This window comes from Cygnus atratus, chromosome Z (assembly GCF_013377495.2).
Source record: "Cygnus atratus isolate AKBS03 ecotype Queensland, Australia chromosome Z, CAtr_DNAZoo_HiC_assembly, whole genome shotgun sequence".
Lineage (NCBI taxonomy): Eukaryota > Metazoa > Chordata > Aves > Anseriformes > Anatidae > Cygnus > Cygnus atratus.
Window position 1 is genome coordinate 65,591,610 of NC_066396.1, and position 13,203 is coordinate 65,604,812.

A 13,203-nucleotide genomic window follows, 5' to 3' on the forward strand; every position below is an offset into this window, starting at 1 on the left:
TGAAACTGGTGTATTCAAGTTATTCAAATTGCCATTTCTAGCTAAAACTTCTTTCCTCTCTATTATAAATGCAGTAACCAGATGCTGCAGATGACTCAAAGCTCACTTGCTATCAAACCACACAGTTCTCTACTGCAACTCCTACAGCTTGGGCATTTTACAAGGTCTTCCAAACTCCCTTTTACACTCCAAGATCCCATACAACAGAAACCATTGGCCGTCCCCAGTACAGAGCTTCAGCTTCATTTGGAGAATAAGGTCACATTAGAAGCAAGAAAATACAACGCTTCACTCTCCTGGAGCTGTGCCTCACTTGAAGCAAGTATTTTCCCAGCTGCAGACATGCCATAACTGTGGTTCCTCTCCCACTTTGTCATCTGCTTAACACACATGCCTCTCACATAAGCCACTGCATCAGTCTCCTGTAGAAGTTAGAAAAGCGTAAATGATAATCATCCAAGTGTGTTACTCATACATTGTGTTTTCTGGTATTTTGTATAGGCAAAGGCTCTCTAATATAAAAGAATTATTTATTTTGTATGCAACAAGCTGCTTAATGTAAATTCCAAAATCACTTTAAAATATAGCATTTCCCGAGTAAGAATTGTAAAAGTTACACTGGAAACATCACTGGAAAAATACTGGTTTGGTCTCTTTTGGAAGATTGTACGTGCTGCAGATGCAGAGAAACCTCTCCTGCTTTAAGGACGGTACTTAACTGGATTACTAGGAGGTCACATAAAGCAGATAAAATTTTCTAAGGAGATGCTACTTGTTTTTCTTTTTCTTTTGTAGTGGTATATTCCTTGTCTTCTTGTCTAGCAAAACAACCATTTTTTTTCAAGCCACCATGAGATTAATCACCATGAGACTAATTAAGATTTCCAAATGTTCTAAGGAAATTTTAGCTGAGCATTATTACCATTCATACCTTTTTTCAATTGTGGCTAATTTTTTGCTCTTTTTTAAGGTAAAACAATGGAGACACAGTGAAAGAACTCAATTAGAATTGGAAGCAATGGTTATAACCAGAAATTATCAATTAGCTGGTCTTTATGAAATCATTAATCTTAAACTATTTTTGAAATTTCAAGTTTCACCTTTACATGGAAAACTATGATACAGAAATTACTTTTTTCATACATGACAAGCTGACTGCACCATAAATAAATACAACTTAAGAATTCAGAAGAGTATCTTTAAAGGAAATTTGGAGAATAAAGATGAGGAAAAAAACAATGTTCAAATTGAAGTGTCTGCCTAGCTGCACCTATTTATTTTTTCAATTTTTTTTCCCCCATAGGAATTGTTTTATATGATAAACAGTACTCATGATTTAACCTGCAAGATTTGTTGTCAATGGTAGTGCTTTGTTTCAGAGCTGAATGGAATCTGGAATTTCCCCATTTTTAAAAATTAAACAAATTTGTGAAAAAGCTTTCAGTCCATGTCAGAAAAATAAATAAATAAATAAATAAAAATAAAAACACCCTACAATTTCTTCTAGTTGCTTGGAAATTAATTTATGTATGTGTAAGGCTATCAGGACATTTTATTTCCACGATTCAAATGTGAGACAGTAAAGGCTCAAAGCTGTAAACTGGAGACAGACCTCGTAACTACTTGGCTGAAAGCCTAGAAAGTCTTCAGCTTAATCCTAGGCTTTCTGGTTAAACTGCAACAGTCCACAGATCATGAATGCAAATCATGCTACAGCAGAGGTTATCAGACAGGTCTTACTCAGGTACCACCACCAAAAGCAAGTTTATAAACACGCTGGTGCCACATTCCATTTTGTGTTAAAATAACTTGTGAAGCATTATACATCAATTTGGATACAAGCATACTGGCTACACACACAAAAACTGTTTTCCTCCAGAAAACGAACAGTCTATTTCTATGGTTACATGTTCATTTCAAGGGTGAAACAGTCATATATAAACTAAGTATTTTAACAATCAACTGACTCATTACTTTAGAAGATCAATTAGCCATAAAACATCAGCCTTGAGTTCATAAACTGTAACTGAATATGCATGTAATATGCAGTTGCATTTACAGATTCTCTGTGGACGTGAGGTCTCCGAGGTGTTTTGTCTGGCCTCTAATTTATTTTTCTTTATCTTTTTTTTCCTTTTTTTGGAGGGGGAATGGGGAGGATAGGGGAATGGGTTTGCATCCTTGATCACTATGAACTGAAGTGACAAAATAAAGAATGTAACATCTGGCTTGGCAAGTAGTAGTTACTGCCAAAAAATGGTGGACAGCCATATATAACACATAATTTATTTCTGCTGAGAAAAGTCTGACCCCAATGTCTTGCCTCTCATGAATTACAACTTAATCTCTCTTGACTAGAAATAAATAACATAGCAACATACAGCTGTCTACTCCACTTTGCCGTATTTTCTCTTGTTCTGCTTCTGTAAGGCTGCCACTGCAAACACGCCATTAGCAACAAACAATATGCAGCACACAGGAAGCTGAGGAACATGAAAGAACAAAGAACTGTATTTCCTAGAAGGAATATGTGAATCCCACCTCACTGTAGGTTCTATTTGCTGAGTTGGCTGAAGCTTACAGTATGCTCAGGACCATGTTTTCTAGCACACTAGAAACTTGCTACCTAGGTAACTTAGGTGACCAGACAGCAATAGATGAGATTATTGTCATCACTGGAAACCGATACAGATGGACAAGGCACATTCAAGAAGGGAAAGAGAATCAAGAAGGAAAAGCAACAAGGCACCATCTTATACTACCCACATCTCTGGTCTGAAGAGAAGAAACAGAGCATTATCCTAGCAGCAACTTGCAGTCCGTCAAGCATGGGGCAATCATCATATCAAAGGCTTTTTTTGAGCCACAGATAGAACCACGTTAACTGTGGGTCTTGGTTCTAGATGACATCTTTTCAAAAAGAATATTGCAATGTTTCTGCGGCATCTTCCTAGAAATTTTTAAACAAAAGACATTAAAAAAAAAAAAAAGCTACACATGTTTTGCTAGATTTAATACAGAATGAAAGGGAGGAGCTGGTCAAAATGTAAAAGGCTACTCACACAATACAGAACAGGTTATTCTTTGGAACAGAAATAACCTGATCTGAGAAGCCTCACTGAACTTTGAAACCAGTTCTGGTAAAGCAGGAGGTTAGACTCAGTGACCTCCACAGGCCTTTCAGACCTTTTTTCTTTTTTTTTTTTCTCTTTTTTTTCCCTCCTAGGGAAAACACATGAAGACAATCATCTTCAGCAAATGAATCAATAAACAAGATCTAATGGGAGGAATGGATTAAAGGAAAAAATCTTTATTTCTTAAATAATATAAAAGGTCCAAGCTCAATCTATCCCAATGCAAGGAAACAAATCATAAAGGAAGATCAAATGGAGAAGAACATGATTCCTTTATTCAGGTGAAACTCAAAAAGAAATTATTAAAAACTGAACAACGGTTCAAATGATTACAAGTATGTATGAAAACAACAGCAAAGAGTAGATAGGATACAGTAATTAGTCCAAAGGAAATATTCTTAAGAACACTAGCATACAGAAGTCAAGAAAATACTGGATCTATTAGTCAACAGAAAAAAAAAAAAAAGAAACCCTGAGAAGGCTAACATGCTTCATTTTTAATAAATAAATGTTGTTAAACTATTAAAACATATGAAGATTAAGAATCCACTTTAGATTAGCTACAGAGTCTGGAATCTTCTTAGCTAAGGTAGAGGTCTTTGAGTTGCCTAAGCCTGATGGAAAAATCTCTCTAGAACTTTTAAGAAATTGCCTGCCCTATGACCAAGACTTTTAATAACTCTTTTTTAATAACTGTTTTGAAACCCTGTGGTGCATGGGAAAGATCCAAGATGACTAGGACAGGACAAACGGAACACCTACCTTTAAAAATTTACAGAATAGCAAGAATTGCCGGAAAACACCCAATTCCTAACAAAAATACTGGAAAAACAGTCAAGCCAACTGCTTGTGAACACAGAGAAAACAGCAGGGAGATGAGAAATAGCCAGCGGTGACTTGTCAGGAACAAATCACGTCAAAATAAATCTAATTTGCTTCTGTGACAGGGCATCAGGTATAATGGATGAGCAAGACACAAGGATGCAATAAGTCTTGGCTTTTTCCCACATACGTCATGCATGCAGAAGATACAACTAAGTTTTATTACACTTTTTTTCTCACATTTGCTTATTTGGGACTAAACTAGTAAAGGAACTCAAAAGCAAACTTTCCATTAATCAAGGCAGAGGGGAACTAGGATACCTCAGAAAAAGTCCATATAAAATCTACTGCATGTCACTGCCACGTGTCACAACAGACCCACTGGTATGTTTATTCAGACCCACTGGATACTGACCTTGTAAGCTCCTGAGTTAAGCCCATGCTGTTCTCTACACCTTTCTAGGAAGTCTTCGGTGCAGGCCTCCCATTTCAGAGGCTGGAGGCTGAAGTAACACGTTCAGGATGCCAAGGAGGCTTCTCTATGCCAGAAATACCTCCCAGTCCTAGCATCTTATAAAACCATTCCCTGTCACTCCTGCTGCCCCTCAGGCTGAGGTGTAGGACAGAGTATCACACAGACCAAGGAAAGAAGAAAATGTTACAACCTCCTGCCACTCCCAAAGCATGCTGCTGAAGGAAGCTTGCCTGCAGATACTTACAGACTCCACACCACTTCGTACAGGGATACTACTATACCAGCCAGCGAAACTCACAGTAAAACACCGTCAAAATATCATGTGGAAATGGGTTTCTGTCAAACTGGAAAAATTGACCAAGTGACTGTGCAGGTTATTTCTCTTAGGTCTGCTGCCACTCAGCATTTTCACTAATGACTTGCATTAAGAAAGTGAGTATATCCTTTTTAAATCTGCAGACAGTGGCAACGTGGGAAGACCTAAGTTATTTTGTAGGATAGGATTAGAATTCAAAATAATCACAACAAGCTTGAGAAGTGATCTGAAATAGCTAGGATGTGAGCCAGCTGTGTGCTGCCTTTAGATAAGACTACAATCAGCTGGACAAATACAAGACGGGGAAGAAACAGCTAAATCTGAGGAAAAGATCTGGCATCCACAGTAAATATAGGAGTCATCAAAGCAGGTTTCTACAAAAAGAAAACAAATCAAGATATCAGAAGGAGGTTACATCAAAAAATGTCTCCACTAACAATATAAAAGATTTCTCATCAAAGCCACAGCAACTCCATGGATTCCACTTTTTTAATATTCTTTCCCAGTTTCTAATGCTAGCCTATAAAATGCCTATAAACAGCTAGCTGCCATCAGATCCTGAAGAAATGCAGCTCCACATTCATAGGACTTTCTCCTTTCCTTCTTTCCTTTTCCCAAAAATTGCTTTAAGCAATTACAATACATTGAAATGGACAGGAGATTTAGTGAAAGAATAAATACTTTTATTAGTATTTCATGACAGGAGATTTAGTGAAAGAATAAATACTTTTATTAGTATTTCATGGAAGATGTCTTTGGACTGTATTGGTAAATAATATAAATATATTTACCTCTTTAAATTTCTATTTCCATAATACAATATAGAAGATAAAACTGGTAATCTCTAGATATTTACAGAAACATTAACCTCAGTTACCTCACTGCCGAGTTTTAGAAGAAACAAGTTTTCATCAATGCTTGAAGATATTAGGAGCATTAAGTAAAGGATATTTTTACCTATAGAGATGCTGTATCGGAGAAAGTTTTTTTTCTTTGTATATTCAATATTTATGCTATGTAATAAGTCATACTAAAATAGTTCCCTTGGGTACAGTGATAGTCTCAGTCTTTTGCAGATATTACTCTATCCTGGTGGTCAAATTAAAGAATTAAGGTAATTTTTGTATTAATCCTTGGAAAGCCTCACTTCCTTGTGGACACTTGAATACTGTTACAAATTTTAAGCCAAGAAAAAATACTAACATGTTATCTTATCCAACCTTGTTATACGCAGATTTTCATTGTTCCAGGTCTCTGCAAGATTCACTGAAAAAAAAATAATTTCAAAACAATCCGTGAGTTTCTCTTGGCTGAACTCAGAGACTACAGGAGATGGAGCAGCAGAAGTGAAGCAGGGCAGACAAAAAGAGCTAACTTAGGCGGTGACAAGATGTACAGGATCACAGCAAGGACAGCTGAAAAGAGTTTGCAAAGAAAAGACTGAGGAGTGTTGCATGGCCTGAAAACAAAACCTCTTTTTTATTTGGCTGCTGTTGTTTTAATTTGAAGCAGAAAAGGACAGGAGCCTCCCTTCGAGCATGGGAGTACCATGGGCTGCTGTGCTGCTAACTTACACCCACATGTCAAAAACCCCTGCGTGACTCGTACTACGACCAGTTCAGTCAGTGGGTTAGCAGACATAACGAAGTAATTTTTGCTACTGAGTAGCCTCACCCAGCACAGAATCACTGTGCTTCATCCAGCGCTCCCATAAATACAGAGAAGCAAGGGATTTGATGCCAGAGCTGATTTTTATATAAACCAGCAGCACGACTGCTGTAGATTCTTCCTTCTAGAAAGCAAAGTGAGCTCAGGGGCCACACCTGAAACTCAGCTTTCTGTTCTCGATGCTGGTTTTGTGTCAGCGTGTTACTTACTAATTCTGTAGGAAACAGGGCAAAAAGCTACTAGTTCTCTCCACCCATGTCCCAGATCCAGAACAGGAAAGGAGATAAGCCAGCATTTTGTACATAAGAAATGAATTTACTTTGGCATTTGTATCAGCTATAATTTTATTTGAACAAAATAAGTGAATGGATGGAAAGGCACAGTTCTGTATCAGCGTCTCACAAAGAGAATACTATTTCCTTGCACGCCTGTAAACATAACCTCTGCAATGACATGAGCAGAATATTACATTTTCAAAGCAGGAAAAAAAAAAAAAAAAATCCCTAAAAAAGAAATCTGGATAACTTCTGAGGTTGTTAGAATAAGAATTATTCACAGAAGAGAGACACAGCCACTAGACTTCAAAACAAGTCATGCTAGCATTTAAAAGATTGCTATATGATTAGTTTTCTAACACTGGTGCAATCAATAATGCTATCTTCAAATTATTCTGTTTACTGTGAACCACTATTTTTCACGATTTGTTACTTTTTTTTTTTTTTTAATTAACAAGACGTCAAGAACAGTGGAAAATGAGGTCTCATCCTTTCATGGCCTGCTGTCAGTCCCCAACATTTTGCTATATAAATCTGCTAGAAAAAATAAATATAAATATATATACATATATGTATCAGAGAAAAAAAAATGAAAGAAATGCAGCTTGGCAAGGGTCAAAATAATGCATCTACTTGAGATACATACTTCTGGTGTGGCTGTTTGTGTAATACGTAAAAGGATTTAAGAATATCTACAGCTAGCAATAGTTTTAACTGCAACAACGAAGGAAAAGTTTGTTATTCCATCTTAGGAGAGGAAACAAGGCACTCCAGACATAGCAGTAAAATTTCAAAACTGGAATGAGTGTCAGAATAGGACCTGATTCAGAAGAGTCTCTCTTGCATTTCATTACCCCTGAAAGGTGCATGACTGACAAGTCCAGAAACAATATTGTCTTTCTGCCCAATGCAAGATTGACACCAACAGAAGATGTGCCCTATAAATTTCACCATCAATGTACTTCACTTCTTACCTATGGAGAGGCCAATTCAGACTTTAATCTGAAATTCTTTGTTTTCTTAATTAAAACTGCCAAAACAGGAACAAATTCTATCCTCCAAGAAAGGACTGAAAGCTCAGATTTCTGCTCACAGGAGATGAAACAAAAATCATCAAGCTGTTTCATTAAAGCAACAGATAACAATTTCCAATCAGGACTGATCTAGTAGTCATCCAAACTACCAATACTTTATGCTGAATGATGAGTCACTAAACTTAGTAACATTGCAGTCTCTATCTTACCATCGTTTTTATGCTTTTCTGCTGCAGTTTTCTTTTTTATAATTCTCTTTCTGATGAGTCCTTCATACTCCCTAGTGCAGTAACAGCAAAAAAAAAGAGATCAGAATATTTGAAAACAGTTTTTCATATTTCTGCAAGATGTCCCTGCAAAGACAACTGGAATGAACATGTTCTCTATACATCAAAGAAGAGGAGAGAGAAACCAGTTTAAATTGCAGTAAAGAAGACTCCATTAAACAGTAAAGACAACAAAACATGGTACTGGATCAACTGGGAATTTTGTGTAATCAAAATCATTTGATATCTTCACAGAAGACATGATTTTTATCCAGCCGTGGAGCACAGATATGGGAAAAGAACATATATTAATTTCCCTGTTGATTTTAGGAAATGAAAGCTGAAATATTTAATTACTTGAGCAGAATATAACTGAGAAAATAATTTAGGGTAGCAAAAGGTTGTTTGTTTGTTTGTTTTTTTCTCTTTTTGTTGTTGATGTAAAAAAAGTTTTCCTGGTTTTGGCTGGAATAGAGTTAATTTTCTTCCTAGTAGCTGGTATGGTGCTGTGTTTTAGATTTAGGATGAGAACAGTGCTGATAACACACCGATGCTTCAGCTGTTGCAGAGTAGTGCTCACACAGGGCCAAGACCTTTCCAGTTCCTTGTGCTGCCCTGCCAGTGAGGAGGCTAGGGGTGCATCAAGAGCTGGGAGGGGATACAGCCATGACAGCTGGCCAAATGGACCAGAGCGAAGTCCTGTACCATGTGGTGTCATGGTCAGCAATAAAACTGGGGGGTTGGCTGGAGGGGCTGCTGTTGCTTGGCGATTGGCTGGGCAGCGGTTGGTTGGTGGTGAGCAATTGCATTGTGCATCGCTTGCATTATTCTTTTTGTTGTTACTGTTAGTTCCCAACTCCCCCTTTTTTCCCCCCTTACTAAACTGTCCTTATCTCAACCATTGAGTTCTTGCACTTTTCTTTTCAATTCTCTCCCTCATTCCACTGACAGGGGGCATGAGTGAAGGTTTTAGCGGCCTGCAGGGTTAAACCACATCAAAAGCCTATGTAAAATTAACTTTTTGAACCATACTACTTGTGTTATTCACTTTAGCATTTGTTGGGTATGTTATGTACTGTAAACATCATAACAAGTATATCTCACAAACTTGAGCACAACTAACTTTTATAAACACAGTTTGGTATCAATAAACATATAGACATGCAACATCTTAAAAGGTACTAAGAATGAGGACTACAAAAAAGAAACCCAACAGCATTCTTTAACAATACAAAACACACGCTTTGCTATTTCAACATCCCTTAACATCAACAAACCTCCATCTCACTGAACTGCACACATTACTATCACACACTATTACTTAAGCCAAAATTCCAAGTATTTTCCAGTTTTATTCTTTCTGATACTAACACATAAAAGATGCATATGTAGATAGGTAGCTCTTTTCTTGTCTGTTCCTAGCACTGGAGTAGACTAGTCTCAACCATGGCCTGTAACCCTGCAGACTAAAACAGGACATATATCTCCTCATATACCACAGTTTCCCATCTATTCCCTTCCCCAGTACTTCCAATAAACCTACCCTGAATCCCTGCTGCTGTTTTTTTGCTGTTGTCTTTTTTTTCACTGAATGCTGCTCAGCACACAACAGCAAGCTGCTTCCCACCCAACCAGCACTACCTGACCCCCAGATCAGTGGCTGGTGACAGTGGCAATTTCAACAAAGAAAGGCACAAATGTCTCATCAGCTGGTGGTCTGATACCCATGCTAAGGAATTCTACATCAAGCGTGAGTGCAGGCAGTCAGCATTAAAAATCACCCCCAGTAACTCAGAGCAAGCACCACATGGAGGCTAAAGCCTGCTAAGGTTTCCATTGGCTACAGTCTTCCCATTCTCTCCTCCTTTTGCTATGTTCCAAAATAAAGCCTCCCACCAGCAGAAAGCAATTATCACTGTTATTTTTAGATACCACCTCCCATACACTTCCTGACATTTTCTGAAACAAAGTGATGCCTCTGCTGTTTACGAAAGGAAGCACTCACACTAGGAAGAAGTTGGACACCCAACCTGTGATCAGAGGTAGTATTAAAATATATGTGGCGTCACAAGCATTTTCTCTTGACCTGTTCAGTTTCCCTGTCCTGCGTGTTGGTTGTTGCCATCCCAACTTAGATATGCCAAAATCTCCCTAAGTGTTACACTAGTAGCCTATGTGCTCAGGTCTACAGCTCCCTATCTGCATCGTGTTGCAGATAGGCTCCATATGCTCATACAAGCTCTGCTCTGTCACGTGGCATGACAAAAGCATGACAAATTTACACTTCTGGAAGAGTCAGATGAACGCAAATAAATTGCTTCCAGACCTCATCAAGCATGCATGGTGCGCATGGGTCTCTAAACCCGTGACGTCTTTATCGGCTCTACCCCTACTCACAGCAGTTGTATCTATTTCGCATCCATGAAGGCAGCAGCCCGCATAAAGAGAGAGAACATATTGCGAAACAATAAAATGAAACAAACAAACAAACAAACAAACACAACTTAAATTTTCATTTAAAATCGCAAACAATGGAATGTGGTTAGATGGGCATATCACCCAGCAGATTACTCAATTTTCTGAAAAAGACTGAGAAGTTAATGGCCAATATCAAATTCATTGTCAAAATTAACTGAGCCAACTTTTCAAATCATAGTCTGTGAAATCATTTTTTCCCCACCTTCATTAGTCAAGTGACACATAATAGCAATGTTCTTTAAACAGAATCCGATTAATCAAAAGCACCAAAGAACAAAAAGAAAAATGAATCATGACATCATGAATACAGAGAGGAATATAGATGAGTGCGCATAAATCTCTTCTTCTCCTTCTGTCAAACTAAGAATCTCACATGATTTATTTTGAAGGGTAGAAATCACATATTAAGCAGTATCTTCTATGTAAAATAAATAAAAATAAAAATAAAAATAAATAAAAATAAAAAAGCCTCAATTCTAAGTAATGTTTTCCCTTTAAGTTTTACTTATTTTTGACTCATCTTGACCATTGGTGCTAATTTGTGCAAGATAGCAGACATTTTTAATTCCTCATCTTTAAATTTTACTCAGTACAGACACTAGGATGCCAATAGCTGTTTAAGGGACCGGTCAAGGACAATTTGGTCAATCAGGTTGAAGTGCGGCAGTGACAGACAGCAATTTTCCCTCTTGGGCTAAAAATAAAGAGCAGATCGCCTCCACTCCCCAGCCTGAGCAAGCAGTTTTTCTCCTCAGCTCACTTCCTTTCTCAGACAAGCTTCCTTCAGCTGTTTCAATCTCCTTTAGCCAGTCTAGCAGGAAGAGTAAATATGTCTGCTGGTATTGAGAACTAACCTGGGAATCCATATAGCTTCAGTTAAAGTCACTCCTGCAAATGTATGCATTCACTATATGCACATTTTCCTAGATGTTCTAGGAAGGGCTTTAACAAGCACCAGCAAACATCTTGACATTGACATTCTCCTTTGCCTTTTAGATTTATTCCTCGTAATTTATACTCTTAGGTACTCTGCACACAAACACACAGACTGGAAGCTGGCAAGAAGGAATACTAAAAACAAACAAAAAAACCCACAACTGTTTTTGAAAATTGCTGCAAAATGTGGACAGATGACTTATTCAGAAGCTGTGTATGTTGTTACACGCAAGCAGACAATAAATATTAGAAATTTACTCGTTCAATTATCTTTGCGAAAATTTCTCATTTGGTTTCTGGGATTGGGGAGTAGGGGGAGGATTCAATATTTTTTTTGTGTTTTTTTTTTTCTTTTTTTTTGGTATAAAATGTAGACTTTCCAGCAAAATGCTAAAAGAATAAAAAAAGATTCTATTTTAACCACCTTGCGTTATAAAGAAAATGAAGGTTTCCAAGAGGAAGGGAATGTCTTTCTGTTAAATAAATGATGGAAAGCCTTTTACTTCAATCATAATAAAGTTCAAATTCCTTATATGAAACAGATGGCTTGAGTTTCCAGCACAGACTTGATTTAGCTATAGATATGGGCCATTCACTGGAAAAAGTGACATCTTTAAGAATAAAACCAAAACTAAATAGGATATCCTAATTAAAAAAAAACAAAAAAAAAGTCCAAGAAAATAGATTTCTAACTTGCTGATCCAATTTACGATTTATATTAGTATTATGTCCTCTGCTCTGCACCATTATTGCTTCTGATTGTCTTTTGTTGCCCTCCTGTTTTGGTGTGTCTGTTCATAGCCCATGTTTTCTGCCCCTTATCTCCTAAACCCATGCTTACTGCTGTAACCACCTGATGGAGCTGCAGTTCAGCTGAGCCTTTGCTAGGGATGCAGGCTGGCTTGGCACTGGGTTGGCCAGCAACTCACATACTGGTCTTGCACCCATTTTGCTCCTGTATGGGAAAGAGACCCCAAATAAGTGAGGGCTCTCACAGTTTTGTAAGATCTTTTCAAGATGTTACATAGAACTAGCTCTTCTACATGGAACAGTCACTCTCCAATTTTAACAGTAAACTACATTTTATAACTACCTGAAGAATATGAACTTAATCACGTTATCAGATTTCTCCCACATAACGCTTTTCCAATTTTACATTAAAACTTTCATGATACCAAATCCTCACTCGATTTCCAGCTAGTTTGCTTTAAAAAATCTGATCACTAGCTTACAAATGTCATGTGATTTACTATAATTTCAAGAAGATTTTTTTCATAGGAATAATCTGAAATATATCAGAAATGATATGAAACAGATAGAATTACCATATCTTTTCAGGTAGGATTGGAAGATGTATCTATCCTTGAATCTCTAATTAGCTGAAAAACCAGGGCAGATATTCTGATTGTTAATCTCAGTTCAACATTCTTAATTCATTATTAAAATACCTTGCACTCATTTATTTTTAAAAAACACTTAATGTTCTACATAGATATATCTGTACGAGTAGAAGAATATAACATGAAGAAACTACCTGAGTTACTGGCAGTGAATACCTTGCCATTGAAGCTGACCTCATATCAGCTGTCATAGTGTCATAGAAACATTAAGGCTGAAAAAGACCTCCAAGATTATCTGGTCCAACCATCCCCCTACTACCAGTATCACCCACTAAACCACATCCCTAAGTACCACATCCAACCTTTTCTTGAACACCCCCAGGGACGGTGACTCGACCATCTCCCTGGGCAACTTGTTCCAATGCCTAACGAGACATTTCATTCAGTCGAAGTAAGAGC

General features: G+C 37.4%; 1 protein-coding gene across 3 annotated transcripts in view; it reads right to left on the reverse strand.

Annotated features, from left to right (window-relative positions):
- Positions 1-13,203, reverse strand: part of PRR16 (proline rich 16) — a 121,503-nt gene that overhangs the window by 40,407 nt on the left and 67,893 nt on the right. Inside the window, exons 2-3 of one of the 3 annotated variants that reach the window (XM_035568736.2) lie at positions 7,934-8,004; positions 5,968-6,013 (exon numbers count right to left, since the gene is read on the reverse strand). The exons of 1 other annotated variant lie outside the window; for it this stretch is intronic. The gene's annotated coding sequence lies outside the window, so the exon portion shown is untranslated. Of the gene's footprint in view, positions 1-5,950; positions 6,014-7,933; positions 8,005-13,203 lie in introns of all 3 variants that reach the window. One more of the 3 variants, XM_035568735.2, reaches the window with a different exon arrangement.